This window comes from Triturus cristatus, chromosome 12, assembly GCF_964204655.1.
Source record: "Triturus cristatus chromosome 12, aTriCri1.1, whole genome shotgun sequence".
Classification (NCBI taxonomy): domain Eukaryota; kingdom Metazoa; phylum Chordata; class Amphibia; order Caudata; family Salamandridae; genus Triturus; species Triturus cristatus.
Genome location: NC_140595.1, coordinates 93,811,166 through 93,827,512, shown reverse-complemented (window position 1 = coordinate 93,827,512; position 16,347 = coordinate 93,811,166). Strand labels below are relative to the sequence as shown.

Here is a 16,347-nt window from a genome sequence, read left to right as displayed (position 1 = left end):
TTGCACAATCATCCTGCTTACTTCGCAATAGCACAACGGGCTGAGCGCCTACAGGCTCTTCTTGTCTGCCGGCTTTTCAACTCCTTTTGAAACCTTCACTGTCCATTTATAAATGGAAGGGTTTGCACTCCGACCATCACTGAAATTCTTTTCTCCACCTCCTCAAATGTTGCGTCCATGACAGATTGGCGGATGCTGCATGTGTGTATGTGACATAGGGAGTATTCTGAAGTAGACCTGAGTGGTCGTGCCCATAACAATTAGATACACACTGATGAAATCGGACCGATAGGTTCATGATTTTCAGATATGGACACAATAACTTGTGTGTCGTCGGCATATGATACTAGGTTGAAAAAGAGCTTACAATGGAGACTAAATAAGATTTATAGATATTAAACAATGTAGGCCTGAGGAATGGCTCCTGAGGTGCATCACAACAGATAGAAAATGGAGGTGATTGACTGAGGGGTCATGTCAGGACTTGAATTCTTTCGGCAAGGAACGATCCAAGCCAACCATGCTTACAAATGCCAACCTAGAGAGAAGTCTTGGATGGGAAACGGTGTCAAAGGCTTCAGAGAGCTTTAGAAGGCGCAGGCCCGCAGAGCCACACTGGTCTAAGATTTTCCTCAGATCATCATTTGTTGCACGCAGGTGGATAATGTACTATTGAGAGGTATGAAATTAGACTGCGTATGATCGAGGAAAGAGTTGTATTCTCGGCCTATAAAGAGTTGGGTACTAGCTGCTTTTTCAATGATCTTTGCTTGGGGGCAGCACAGATATCGCCGCATATCTGATTGGAAGGGATGGATCCGCAGAGGGGGGATATAATCATAGCCTTACAAGCGCCTGGGGTATGAAAGACGGCAGAGGTTTGGGAGGATACATGCAGTCTTGCAAGAAGCTAACCGCATACATGAGGGTAAAAGGGTCTAGAGAGGAGCCACATGTAGATGCCATCTAATTAGCTGCGACTTTGGATTCAGTTAACTGAGACAATTCCCTGAAAGGAGTACCTTTGGGAGAGAGAAAATCTCTGTGGGCAAGTATTTTCATTGAAGGATGTGGCTTATTGGCTAGAGCGGTTGACCTCAAAACTGGGCAACCGGGTTCAGATCTCTGCAGGGATGCTCAACATCATGTGATTCAGGGCAAATCATGTAATCTCCCCGTGCCTAACAAAATTAATTTGTCTGTCTGTAACGCAACTGGTGCTCATGTAAAGCGCTCTGATACCTTCGGGTCAAGTTCGCGCTATATAAAACTCTGGAGAAAAAAAAACTGGCAAGATTGTCACAGGGGGACTGAGAGCAACAAAGGCTCTTTTCGGTCTCCGACGGATATGATTTATTTATTTTAATTTATTTATAAAGTTTTATATAGCGCGAACATGATCCCGAGGGATATCAGAGCGCTTCACAATTAAGGGAGGGAGGATGATCAGGGATGTACAGACATCAAATACATATTAAACAAAACAGTTACTATGGGTGCAGCAAAACATCACAATAGCTAAGAATAGGGGATCTGGGAGGGGAAGAAAAGATTAATTTAGGAATTATAGCAAATCAGTACCAGACATGAAGGTGTAAGTCCAGTATCTTATAGCAGATGATCCAAACCTTAATTAAGGTAAGAACTTGCTCATAAGGAATCTTTTTACTTCCAGTTTGAAAGCAACCGTGGAGGTGAGTCTGCGAACTTCAGGAGGGAGAGAGTTCCAGATCCTCCGGGCAGACCCAGAGAAAGCTCGTTGACAAGTTCTCTTTTTGCGAAAGATCTGTGGTTTTAGGAGGAAGGAGTTAGCACTTTTTGGGGGTCTACCACCTCCATATAATTCTAACTTTTGGACTAGATACTTGGGGGTTTTGAAATGGAGAGCTTTGTGAGACAGGCAGGCAATCTTTAGCTGTATTCTTGCTTCAAAAGGCAGCCAATTTAGAGATTTTAAGACTGGGGAAATGTGCGCATTTCTTTTTGGTCAGTCTGGCCGCAGCGTTCAATGCAGCCCTAAGTGGGGCCAAGGTATATTTAGGAAGGCCACAGAGCATAGCACTGCCATAGTCAAGCCTCGGCAAAACCAGCGCTTGGACCACCTGTTAGAAGTCAGCTTGTGGAAGGAAAGGTTTGAGGTTCCAGAGTAATCTCGTCTGGTGATTCGCTCCCTTGCACATCTTGCTAATATGATTCTTCATATTTAAATGCTTGTCCAGGGTGATTCCGAGAGAATTGGCTGAAACAATAAAAAGGGGGGAGGAGTTGAAGGCAGTGAGATGGTTCATCCAGAGGTCTAACTTGGGGGTATGATTCGGAGGAGAAATGAGCAGGAATTTGGTTGTTAACAATAATGAAAAGGTTCCATTCTGGTTGTTTTGGATTAGAGACAGTTGCTGCATAAATGTCAGTCTAGCTGCTTTAATGAGCAGTTTTGGATGGCATCGCCATAGAGAGTCTTGTTTCTGGCTTATACAGGATCCTCCATTTTCAATTACATTTTATACATGTTCTTGTGACTTTCCAGAGGTTATCTGTGAATTATGAATCAGGGGCATGTTTTTCTGGGGTTAAACTATATGGGTAGGCGCAATTACCTCTAAGGCGGTGGAAATCTATTGTTAATCTTCACCGCCATAATATTTATGTTGCCTGAGTGGTGTGGGGTGCCTGGATCCAATTCAGTGTTGAATTTATTCTGGCTGATTTTCACCCATAAAAACTAATATTTTCTAATTTTGGGAAAACTCAAATGTATTGTTAAAATGACATTTTCAATTTATTCATTCAATCATATTACATTTCTATGTTTTGATTAGAGATTTTTAATCCTATCTTAATTTCCTTTCCCCTCACAACCTCACTGTTATGTGTATTCTTGTATTAGGGAGATAGATTATCCACAATTGAACTGCAGGTGTTGTCAGCATTCTGCATAAGATCCACCTTGTGCACCACCTTTTAGGGAGAAATGTTAAGGTGTGATCTCATTCATCAATTTACACTCATCAGGCTGGTTTGAAGCATTGAATAAACACCAGATCGAACAGGTGACATTTTTTAAAGTAGCACTGCTTTTTTAGGTTTTGCCTGCACAGCTCTCAGCTTGAGAACTCTTATAAACAGAAAAAAAGCTTAAAATGGTGGTAGAGCCCACCCATTACTTACCATTGGTTAGCTCCAACATCACTCTCATTTCCTTGCTTCTAATTGGTTAGAGCCTCCTCTTTGGCTTCCTCCTTAGGCTTTTTGCGTGTCCCTGCCGTGGAGTATGGACCATGTACAGCTTCCCGTCTGACTCCAGTGTCCTTCCGCTGGTCGCAGTCTTCCACAGTGTCTTTTTATTTGTCTGCGATCCGTTTTCCTTACCCCGCCATCCTCCCGCTGTTACTGCTCCCTCCCTTCTGTTGCATTCCCCCTCCTCCTGCTGTCATTGTCTCTTTCCCCCACACCTCTTGCTGTCCATTGTTTGTTCCCCACCCCTGCTATCCTCCCGCTGTCTGTTGTTTCTTCATCCCCACCCTCCTCCCTCTGTTTGTTGTTTGTTCACCCTCCCCTACTCCTACTGTTTGTTATTTGTCCCCCCCCTGCAGTCAATGTTGGCCCTGTCATAGCGCTTTGTAGTTTTTTTTTTTACTTTAAGGCATGTCGCACAGCAGCTTGCACTGATGTGCAACATGTAAAAAAGAAAACAATTACGAAGCCAATAGATCTCGCTTTGCCAATGCTTGTTTAACATAGCTTCCACCCTGCTGCACCAATCTGGAGTACAACTCTGTGCAAGCAGGCAGTCTGGTGAGAGCGCGATGTTTCAGTGTATGCGCTTTGGAACCTCATCTGCAGCCAGTTGCACATAGCAGCAATTGAGTGAAAAGCTGAGTGACTGGTTAGGGGATGCAAGACTCCTCAGGACGCGTGTTGTTTGCCAGTGGCGGGTGTATTGAGGTAGGCCTCTGAATCTCCAAGCTGGGCCTGACTCAGCAGTGTCCAGTTGCATTCCACAAGGTTTGGATCCATGCCAGATTCTCAAGACATTCACACAAGATTCATTTGCCTGCCTCTTAGTTGGAATGCATAAATTGCTGTAATTTACATAGCCAGTAGTTAGCCTGGAAATCTTCAAAGGCGCCGAACTTCATGACTCAGCGTTGGATGTCACCTGCATACAGAGTTCAGGAAAATAATTGGGTCCCAAAGATGCTTCAATATAAATAGCTTTTGGGTGGCGGTAGGTGTAATCGCAGATGCTTCTAATGTCCAGAGACATCCTAAGTCTAGTGTCATCACAGTCTGTGGCTCTTCTAAGGCACACCGCTGACACTTCCGGGGTGCTCGTGCAATAATGTCCTACAGAGACATCCCAAGTGTAGTGTCGTCACAGCCTATGGCGCTTCTGAGGCACACCGCTGACACTTCCGGGGTGCTTGTGCAATAATGTCCTACAGAGACATCCCAAGTGTAGTGTCGTCACAGCCTATGGCGCTTCTGAGGCACACCGCTGACACTTCCGGGGTGCTCGTGCAATAATGTCCTACAGAGACATCCCAAGTGTAGTGTCGTCACAGCCTATGGAGCTTCTGAGGCACACCGCTGACACTTCCGGGGTGCTCGTGCAATAATGTCCTACAGAGACATCCCAAGTGTAGTGTCGTCACAGCCTATGGCGCTTCTGAGGCACACCGCTGACACTTCCGGGGTGCTCGTGCAATAATGTCCTACAGAGAAATCCCAAGTGTAGTGTCGTCACAGCCTATGGCGCTTCTGAGGCACACCGCTGACACTTCCGGGGTGCTCGTGCAATAATGTCCTACAGAGACATCCCAAGTGTAGTGTCGTCACAGCCTATGGCGCTTCTGAGGCACACCGCTGACACTTCCGGGGTGCTCGTGCAATAATGTCCTACAGAGAAATCCCAAGTGTAGTGTCGTCACAGCCTATGGCGCTTCTGAGGCACACCTCTGACACTTCCGTGGTGCTCGTGCAAACAGGAAGCACACCGGCAAGAAAGGCAGAGGGACTAGCGTGATGCAGCCAAATGCACCCCACAGAGCTACCTTCCTCCTCGCGAGCGAGAAAATTGGTACCTACTGAGAGCCCCCTCGATCGGGTGATTCATCCACAGAGCAGATATTATTCTGTGCACGCTCAAGAATAAAATAGGAATATTACTATAGCATGGCTGGCAGTGGTCATTAATACAATAAAGTATAGTGCAATTGATGAGAAGATCACTGACATGTGGGAAAAAATCCTTATCGTACAAAGAAATTTGAAGCATTTATTTATTTATTTATTGATTTATTTGCGGGTTTATATAGCGCTGGAATCGACTCCAATGGAGTATCTCTGCGCTTTGGGTCGGGTTTTCAGCTGATCAGTAGCAAACAGGGAGGGCTGGCCTAAATGTCATTTTTAAACAACAAAGTTTTAAGTTGTTTCCTGAATTTCAAATGTTCGGGACATAGTCTTAAAGTTAGCGGGAGACTGTTCCACAATGTAGGTCCCACGACTGATAATGCTTTGCCACCATGTCAAGCCTTCTTGGCACGAGGCACTACCAACAAATGACCATTGCTGGATCTAAGGGTCCTGGTAGGAGTATAAGGAATAAATTTGTTTTCCAGGTATAGGGGACCTTGCCCATTTATGCTTTTGTGAATCAGGCAGCATATTTTAAACTTAGTCCGTTGACGGATTGACAGCCAATGCTACTTTTCTAAAAGAGGTTTAGAAGCTGTTCTTGGAGGGGCATTAAGGACCAGTCGAGCTGCTGTGTTTTGGATAACCTGTAGTTTGGCCAACACTCCCTCATTTGCTGAGAGGAGCAGGCCATTACAATAATCCAGCCGACTTAGGACGAGAGCCTGCACCAAGGTCCTTCTGGAGGAATCCGGCAACAAAGGGAAAACCTTACGCAGCAGGCCAATAGTGTAGAAACATACACCTGTGATATAGTTGGTATGCTGCTTTAACACTAAATCCCGATCAAGACGTATCCCCAGATTTTTAACGACCTGCTTAGGTTCAGGAACCATACCCAGATCGGGGGGCCACCAATCGGGGGACCACAGTACCTTGGCTTCTCCAAACAACATAATCTCTGTTTTGCTGACATTGCATTGTAGGTAGTTGGAGGACATCCATTGTCCTACAGCCTTCATGCCTGCCGAGAAAGAGTTCTTAGTTTCCGTCGTGAGGGTTTTGAAGGGGAAGAGGAGCTGCGTGTCGTCAGCATAAGACACGGGAATAAAACCAAATTTGCGCATCACTCTTGCCAGGGGTGCCACATAGATGTTAAAGAGTGTAGGGCTCAGACAAGAGCCCTGTGGCACCCCTTTCGTAATTTCTACTTCCCTGGAACGGTAAGTACCCATGGTGACAGTCTGGGTACGGCCAGTAAGAAAACTCCTCAGCCAGGCAAGGGCTTTGTTCTTAACTCCTATGTTCGACAACCGGTCAACAAGAATGTTATGTGACACGGTGTCGAACGCTGCTGACAAGTCAAGCAAAACTAAGATTACTGAGTGACCTTTATCTTGAAGCATATGTAGGTCATCTACCACAGACAAAAGAGTAGACTCCGTGCTGTGTTTTGGCCTAAACCCAGATTGTGAATAGTCAAGGCCACCCACATCTTCAACGAAGCCGGACAAAAGTCTGTTGACATATTTTTCTGTCAATTTTCCCAGAAAAGGGAGCAGTGAGATAGGTCTTAAATTGGCAAGTTCAGTCCAAGGGATAGTGGTATTTTTCCTGGTGGGCCTTACCAGCGCACGCTTCCAATCCTTGGGGACAGAGCCCGAGTCAAGAGATAAATTAACAAGCTTTTGAATTATGGGACCTAGTTGTCCAGAAAGAATAGGCATAAGTCTGGCGGGTATGATATCATCCGGACTACCACTTTTTATCTGAGTCATCAGAGCTAATAAATCCGAAGAGGAAATTGAGGGAAAGGTGTCTAAAAAATGTACATTAAGCATATGTTCAGTATCACTAAAAACATGACAAGAGTCAGTAGTAGTAATGGCATTGTTTGAGTTGACAATTTTCTCATAGATCCTGTCTATCTTATTAGAAAAAAAAGACGATATTTGATCACAAAGCTGTTGAGATACTAATTCAGAGCTTTCACAAGCAGCTGGCTTAACGAAAGACTGTAAAACCTGATAGAGAACCCTCAAGGAATTCTCTGCTGCAGCAATTTGCGATGCTATATGGGTTTTTCGTGCCCCACGAATGGCTTTATGATAGCATTCTCAGAAAGGTTGGTACTAAACCCTTCCTTCCTCCCCTCCATGGATTTTGATTTATAAATATCTGCTGCGGCTTCACCCTGGGCCCTGTTGGCATGGTAAGGAGTCATACAGCTGCCAGGCCAAGGATAGCCAAGGAGCAATCAACTCAAAAGGTCTTGGTTTCTGTAGAGAATTTATGCACAATCATACCTCCTGTCTGTGGCCTTCTTCAGGACAAGCACTCCTAATTACAGAGACACAGTGGGCTGGGGAGGGGGCAAATAAAAAGGGAAAGCGGGCGAGCACAGGGAGTACTAAGAGATGAAAGAGCTGAAAATGTGTCAACAATTTGTCAACCTACTTACATTTTGATCACCAGACAATCAGCTTTCCATTCAAACATTTTCCTGCATGACTTACAGCAGCTGATAGAGAATGGAACATTAAACAAGATCCCTGAAAGCAGAAGAAACAAGTGGTGTTTTTCAGATACTTTGCCTGGAAGAAGATATTGAAGGGTGAGAGGCCAATTTTGAGTCTCAGAAGTCTCAAAAAAATGATATCCGATCATAGGCATTCAAATCAATAGCATCATGGCGCCATCGAGAACGCCTTCCTGATTTCCATAGATCCATGTGACCTCATTCTAGTTATCTCCACATATGTGAAGCACAGCCAATAAATGCCACAGATTGATACTGAATGACAAACAGTATTAGTTAAAGGTTCTCTCATCTCTCCCATGCTTGCACTTTCCATGGTGGCACACCTTCTCAGAAAGGGAGTTCAGTGACACCTCTGCCTTTGGCCAGATCCCCACCATCAGGGAATGCAGGGAACGCTGCTCGAGCTGTAGAAACAGCTTCAGAACCCGTCTTTCAGGTTGTCTAACTCTACCTGATGGTATGCTCTGGTGCGTACCAAACGTAATCACTTTGTGGGTGCTGACATAAATCAAGTTCTTTGGAGCGCAGGACTTAACCATGGAGGCAGCGCATTACAGATGCAGCATCTGACCGCAGTGAGAAAGTCAAGTCACTTATCGACTTGTGTTCTACGGATGCTTCCTTGCTGACTCAAGTCGTGTCCATATCAGACGTATCTGAATACATTTCTGATCTTGACAACGAGTAACTTAATTGACTAGGTCAAAATAATGGCGCTGTCAAAGCTGACCTTGGCCGCGTTTCAAAATACTATCAACTTGTTGTTCTAGAACCCAAGCGAAATTGGTGATGTGTCCATCTCTAGAAGATGTAGAGGGCAAGGGAATATCTTTCCATGCGGGGTCACGAATCGGACTAGGAGAACTGACTGTATCATTGTGGTAATAGGATTAGCACAAAAGTCACAAAGTCACTTTTATCATTCGTGGTGAAGGGATGGTTGTGGTTCTTGACTGCCAAGACAATGGAGGTTCTATATTCACATGACGCCGGGACTCTCTCTTTTGGGCCCTCTCTCTCGGTCTCTCTCAGAGCTGATCATTTGGACAAGGTCTCTCAAACTTTTATGCCCCTTTCATCGAAACGCGGGTCTGGAATGGGAGAGGAAGCAATGGACGCACAAAGCTAAGACTTACGTTCAGATCATTAAAGGCAATTCCATGTGAAGCGACTTCACACCGTTCCAGAGTGGGGCCAACCAGAGGTGGACTTGTCCACCATAGTAGCTAATGCCATTCCTGGACTTTGGTGAACTAAGCGAAGCGCTTTGTGATGGTTTGGTATTGGAATAAACCTGATTTCTACAAATGTGTTGAGCGAGACAATGTTTTCAAGCCTGCCACAATTGTAGATGGTGCATAACAATATGCTCGACATAAATTCTCATTCATGACTGATTATCTCAGATTCTGGCGGCTTGGGCCCTGAGGTCCTATAGCCGGGACATTCAAGCGATAACCATTATAACTCCGGCAACTTTTTGAAAACTTTGGCAACTTTTATAATGCGTTATAATGGCTTAGAAGGCTTAAAGAGTAGAGGGCCTCCTTCTACCGGTGGCAAGTATGCGCATACCCCGCTAGGCACCGCGCCGGGACACTCAAGAGTAGCCGTGCGCGTTATAAACTCATATAACATAACATACGTACAAACAACCCTGCATGCATGGACAAGACAAAACACACCTCACCAGTAGCCGAGGGCATCACTCACCCATACCTGCCTAAGCTTGTTAAGATGTCACAAATAAATTCTATGGATTAATCATTGAACACATAAACGAAAGATGCAAAGTTTTTCTCTGTTCACTGATCCTGTCTTCAAATAACTTTTTAGAGGATTATCAAATAAGGCCCACTGATCATAAACCACGCCCACTCTGAGAGAGCGTGTGCACTGGGAAAACTGTGCTGCACTCTGGTCGCAGACAAGTTATTTCTTGTATAGGTTTTTGTGTAGGGGTGCGCAAAATCTGCGTAATTTGCTTTTGCATAATGGTAGGAAATTTTGGGAAAATTAAGCAAAATTACACATAGCTACACAAAATGCGAATCCGTCATTTAACGCTATATTTTAGCACCCAATGCATCGATGTGTCAATTATTGACATGAAGACGCATTTCGCGATTAAAAAACTAGCACAAAAAATACAAGTGGTGCGAGCAAGAGCTGATTGCGTTCTGGCCACTTGCGTTATTCTTGAGCGCTTGCGGTAAACATTTGCTGCGACCGGCATGTTATTATACGACATTGTGTAATGCTATAATTTTGTGGAATTTTACGTATCAAACGTAACACTAAATTCTTGAAATTACGTGAATTAGGCTGGCATAATTTACATTTCGCCAAGGACACGTTTTCTCCTAGTGGTTAGGTACAGGATGTGTACATTTCAAAAGTAAAACTATTAAACATAACTGCCATTTCTCTGCTTGACAGCTGGACTAATGTCTTGTCCGAGATAATGTGTTTTGACATGTGAGAATACGCTTAATGTATTCTCTGGACCAAACTTTTTATTTTTTTATAAATCTTTTTAGAGCGATCACTTTTTTACATTGAATTGTAATTACATTTAGATAGCGCTTCATAACCCTCACGAGGCATAGACGTGTATTTCCAGAAGGGTGGTAGGCCCACTACTATAGTACTTGCTTTAAAGGGTTTTATGTCACACTGTGGCCTGGGTAGAAAGTGGTTTGTCGTCCGGAGATTTATTTCTTTTGTTGCAAATTTATATGCGAACTCGCCCCGAAGGTATTGGAGCACTTTACACGAGCACCGTATTTACATTACACATTCAGGCACGGGGAGATTAAGTGATTTGCCCAGAATCACAGGGTGTGGAAGCGACCCGAGGCTCGAACCCTGGTTTCCTGCACCAAAGTCGGCAATTTAAGCCGACGGACCACATCCTCTCAGCGCGGTGACGCCATCTTGTCTTAAGCCACAGCGCTTAGAAGCCCATTCACGGGAATTATGATGCTTGTTCCATTCATTAGTGAAGACATACTTATGTGGACTAACACAACTGAAGGAAACATTTAAGACAGGAATGATTTACAAAGCTAAATTGCATTTTGAGCCCCTCCCCCACAGGTCTCAGATGAGGCATTAGGACGCTGCCCGGCTCTTAACTGCTCTACGGTAAATGGGGCTGGAGGGGGCCCTGCTTCTACCCCCAGTGCTTGGGATCATAAAGTCTCCAGACTTCGAGGTTTCTTGTATCTGCTGTGAGGAGCTGGGGCCCTGTCTCGGGGAGGCAGCTGCCGTGTGTGTCCCATGCCTCTTCCCTTGTTCTTGGCCCCCTTAAACTGTCCCCAGGCTTGTGGCTTTTTTGGAGCAAACCGCAAAGTTAATTAGGAGTGAACTCCAGCTGGGGATGGCATGGGAAAAGGACGTCCCCGAAACAGCCTGGAAACGGAATGCAGTGTTCAGTAAAAGTAGCAGGGCTACGGAGGCACAGAGGGGCCATCCCGGACGCACTGTCAAACACAGAGGGATATAAGATGGCCGCTGCCGTCCTTAATTCAGTGAACGGTACAGAAACGTCAGACGTTGTAATGCTTTACAAAGACCTGTCTCCAGATGCTGTCCTCGTAGGCCCAGGGCGCAAGTGCTTAATTTGTCAATGCAATAAGTGCCAGAGCCCTCTTGGAGGCCACTACAGCTTGCACCACCCATTGCCCCTGCCAATGACAGTACCAACACAACTACAAACTATCACACTACTATAGGTATGCCAGTTCAGACTATTCCAGGCCACCAGAGCTGTAAGAATGGCTTTGGCAGCAGAAGTAGTCATTTTAATGTACTTTTAATTGATAAACAAACTCATCTTTAAATAGACAAGACAGCGCCACTATGTGAAAGACTGCCATAAGTGCCGGTGTTGACAATTAAGTGCGGGTGCCGAGAACCGGAAACCACTGGCTCAAATTAAGCACTGGGCTGGACTGGCCACATAGGCTGGAGGACTGGGAGCTGCTGTCGGGGCTTTGTGGGGTGTGGCGTCGCCGATTCATCCAGTCCCTAAACGTAGGCATAAGGCAGCAGTAACCATAAAAGGCTATGGTTTCTGCAGCTGATTCTGTATTTACTATTTACACCACTATTACACCTCATTGTTGTCTTAGTGGTTGTTACCATTTATGCAGCGCGCAATCTGCCATTGGTCCGCATCACAGCGCTTTCGGTTGTCCAGGGTTGACGTTCCTAAAGGTTCCACGGTTCCCATCTCAGACTGGGGGCTGCTGTTGCTCGTGGGAAAGCGCTCTCAGTACTGTAAGTGAAGAGGTATCTCTGGCGAGGGTTGGGCCTTGGACTTACAGTCCTCGATGGGTACCACCTAGTCATAAAAGCCCGTTGATGAATGACTTGGACAGCCCAATAATTTCAAACTTATAGTAACAAAAAGCTCTAACAAATGAAGGAGTTATGGCTTCAAGGGAAGCAGCTGAAAAAACGGTGTTCCATAAACTTTATTTAAATCGGATGTGAATAAAATCTTGCTATTTTCATATTTATAAAGTATGGAGGGCTCTGCAGTACATCATCTGCACGCAATGGGGGACTGTGTTTGGAGAGAGAGGTAGTGTCTGAAGAGAACATCCGGGGACATTTAAGCCAAAACATTGGAACTTCTGCGTCAATGCAGGATCTGTGCTGGGGAACAAAAACTGTGTTAGAAATCCAATCCCAAGAGCTATGTGTGTGTGTCTCTGCAGGTAAATTTCAGGAAACTTCTAAAAAATCTTCTATTTTCTTCTCATTTTGAATCAACGCTTTGAAGTGATTTGGTCTGTTGAGGGATGTAGGCCGTAATGAAACAAGTGGTCCGTGACTGCTTTAGAGAAGAATAAATTATAATTTATCATGTGTGTGTAGCTTAAATAAGTCAAACACTGGTAAAAAAAATACCAAAAATAAATGCAACAACATACCCTCCTGTCTAAGATAGCATTGTTCCAAACGTACAGTCAATGTAAAACACAAAAGCGCCAAAGAATTGTTTAAGTTCAGTATATTTAATTTCATATACTTGAAACAGATCAAAATTAATTTGACAAAAGGAAGGTACAAAAGTTGCTCAAAAGAGGGGAGAGGAATGTGTGTGCTCGTGATGGGTAGGGAAAAGTGAATAGTCACAAATATTCAGAGTTTATACATTTTTACGGCTTTGGCAATGGACTGGTAAAGAGACCAGTACAGAAAGGCCTGTCCCAAACAAATCATTTATAAAAAATTTTATATACTTTTTGTAAATGCATAAATGCAACATCAAGAGAAGGGGATGGGATGTGATACATGCCGTTAGTGGGTGGGGTGCGTCAATGTTTCGACTCGGCTTGTGCAGAGAGGGTGACTTAAACCTCCGCTGCGAGTCTTCTTCAGGACGAAGGGGGGCGGGGGGGGGCAACCTAATCCTGGTGCCACACAGGCATCTCAGGTACAACACTGGAGTTTGAGTACTTAATGGCTCTGTCAGGGTTTTCCAATAGTAGTGAGCTGAAATCCACTCGTGAGGGCCCACCTTGTGAAGTCCTCACCGGTATTTAAAACCGTAAATTAGTTATGACATGGTCATCAGACAACTGAATTAATCTGTCAAGACCTTGAAAGAAAAACCTGGCGTCGCACGCCTTGTAGAATACCTTCTACCCTTGAACTTGGCAGAAGGGATTCTATGAGGCGTGCGACGCCCGGTTTTTCTTTCGGTTGTCCAGGGTTGACGTTCCTAAAGTTTCCACGGTTCCCATCTCAGACTGGGGGCTGCTGTTGCTCGTGGGGAAGCGCTCTCAGTACTGTAAATGGGGAGGTATCTCTGGCGAGGGTTGGGCCTTGCATTTACAGTCCTCGATAGGTACCATCCAGTCATAAAAGCCCGTTGATGAATGACTTGGACAGCCCAATATTTTTCAAACTTATAGTAACAAAAAGCTCTAACGAATGAAGGAGTTATGGCTTCAAGGGAAGCAGCTGAAAAACGGTGTTCCATGAACTTTTTTAAATCGGATGTGAATAAAATCTTGCTATTTTCATATTTATAAAGTATGGAGGGCTCTGCAGTACATCACCTGCACGCAATGGGGGTCTCTTTACCAGTCCACTGCCAAAGCCGTAAAAATGTATAGACTCTGCATATTTGTGACTATTCACTTTTCCCTCCCCATCACGAGCACACCCATTCTTCTCTCTTCCCTTGAGCAACTTTTGTACCTTCCTTTTGTCAAATTAATTTTGATCTGTGTCAAGTATATGAAATTAAATATACTGAACTTAAACAATTCTTTGGCGCTTTTGTGTTTTACATTGACTGTACGTTTGGAACAATGCTAACTTAGGCAGCAGGGTATGTTGTTGCATTTATTTTTGGTATTTTTTTTACCAGTGTTTGACTTATTTAAGCTACACACACATGATAAATTATAATTTATTCTTCTCTAAAGCAGTCACGGACCACTTGTTTCAATAATGCATTGTACCCAGGTCTTTCGACGTTTATTGGGTTACCCCATTAATTTGTAATGGAGGGATGTAGGCCTGCAAGATGGATCAGAGAGTTAAATGCTCCCTCCTCACAGTTTCTGTGACCTGCAGGTCACATGTTCGCATCCCATCACGGCTAACTCATCCTTTCATCCTTCTGAGATTGGTAAATTGAGCACTTTCAAATGTGTACCAATTACTTCAGGATTTAGAGTGCTTAGCGATGGCAAGCCTCTGGCAAGAGTTGGTCATTTAAGAACAGGGTATTACAATCAGCTGTTTTTTTCGAGCTCTTAGGTCTCTTGCGCTTGAATCAATAAGGGTGACAGTGGGTTTATGCAGATGGCCACATCACCCTTAGGGCGGCAGCAGCATAGCATAGGTCCCCTGCATACTTCAGTTTTTTCCTTTTCTGGTTGTAGTGGAACACCGCCAGAGATAGGTTTCCCAGGCATAGTGCACATCCCATGCAGATGTCACATCTGTGGAAGATTAATAGTATATGAGGCCTACTGAAGGGGAGCTACATTAGGTTCCTGATATCTTTTGCGGTAATCGTTTATGGAACAACATGTGTCGGCACGTGGTGAATCTTGGAAGCACAAAGGGTATTCTTCAGGTCACAGGAACTCATTACAGGATGGCCTTGAGATGAACCTAACCCTTGCTCTTTAACGCTTCAAGGGACAGTTAGAATTCTGAGCAAATGTGGGACTGGCCTTTTATGATCCATCTTACATGGTCTTTATTCAATAAATGTTGAAAATCTTTATAATTTAAAGAGTATGGTATAATAGTAAATAACAATGGTAAGTGCTGGGGACCTCATGCACTTGCTTCCTCAGATTGATTGTCAGCCATTTTATTCTGTCTTGTAAATGACTATAGGATCTAAAGTTAACCCAACCCGTGTATTGAGTAAACTTCAGACAAATACTTTCCAGAGTAATGTGTTGGTGTCAGCCATTTAAGTCACTGAACTGCATAAGAAAGATAAAATGTAAACCGTATGCAACAGCTGGGGTTAGCAATGTTAAGCTGGTTGGGCTTTTCCAAACATCGGCGCACCTCAACCCAACTCTACAAACGCCATGTTTGAGTGTGCGAATCTACAGCTCAGTACTGGATGTCCTATGCTGTCTACCTGCGGCATAGACTTACCAACACTACCATGCAGAAGCTATTCAAGGCTCTGGTGTGGTATCCTCTCTATGTGGTGTATTGCATAGAGCTATTCATATTTGCCTCTGTCATGGTTTCTATGAGTGGAATGTGGCAGCATTGGAATGTATCTCCAATGCACCTCATCTCCATGGTGCTGGAATGTTGTGGTTTGAATACGAGAGAAGTTACAAGCGGCCTGGAGAGGAGGCAAGTGTGAAGGCTGAGGTGTTTGCTTTGATCTTAAATTAATCTGTTGAATTAAACTCTTCCTTGTGACCATTCACCTATTCCATTGGCGACGAGGATGGTTTTTTCCTACGCTAAAGCGGATACCACATAGAGAGGATACCACATCCGGGTACTTGCCCGCAGCGCAGTTTTCCTTGAATTATAAGTATTAATGTACCACCAACATCTGACAAAAACATATGCGGAAACAATGGGCAAAATTAGAAGAGGCACAACTATTTTTCTTTAAATACAGATAGTCACTTAAATAGAGCATGGTGTCACAGAAAAAATATGAGCCTGGCTCACGACTAAAAGGCGACGTATAAAGGACATAAAGATGGGCTTCTTTGTGTAATAGCAAATATTGCATGCTTGGAGTATAAACTCTTCTGAGTTGCATTAGCATCATTGCCATCGCAGAGTCCTAGTACGCAGGCGCATTCTTAGCGCTTCGCCCTGCCAAGAACATCTTCTGGATATTAGAACAGCAAGTAAGGCAGAGGCATTCATTATCCGAAACGCCCCTGTGGCGGTCGGGCACATGTAGTAAATATTCATGTGCATACATTAAAATATATTAGCACCATCAGTAAATGAATTATTTGAGCTCTGTTTTGCCACAAACTCCAGCCCTGTTTCCAAACCCTTCTGTGCAGATTTTGAAATAACTTTCTAAGTAAGAGTGCCCTGCAGCGTGACCAGTAGCAGGATTCCACTGATGCTGCAGAAAGGAGCATGCCACACACGCCAATATCTTTTTATGAATTGTGTTCTGTTTAGCT

General features: G+C 44.3%; 1 long non-coding RNA gene across 2 annotated transcripts in view; it reads left to right on the top strand.

The window, feature by feature from the left end:
- The window catches only part of LOC146772696 (uncharacterized), a 123,035-nt gene that overhangs the window by 10,024 nt on the left and 96,664 nt on the right, over positions 1-16,347 (top strand). The window lies entirely within an intron of this gene.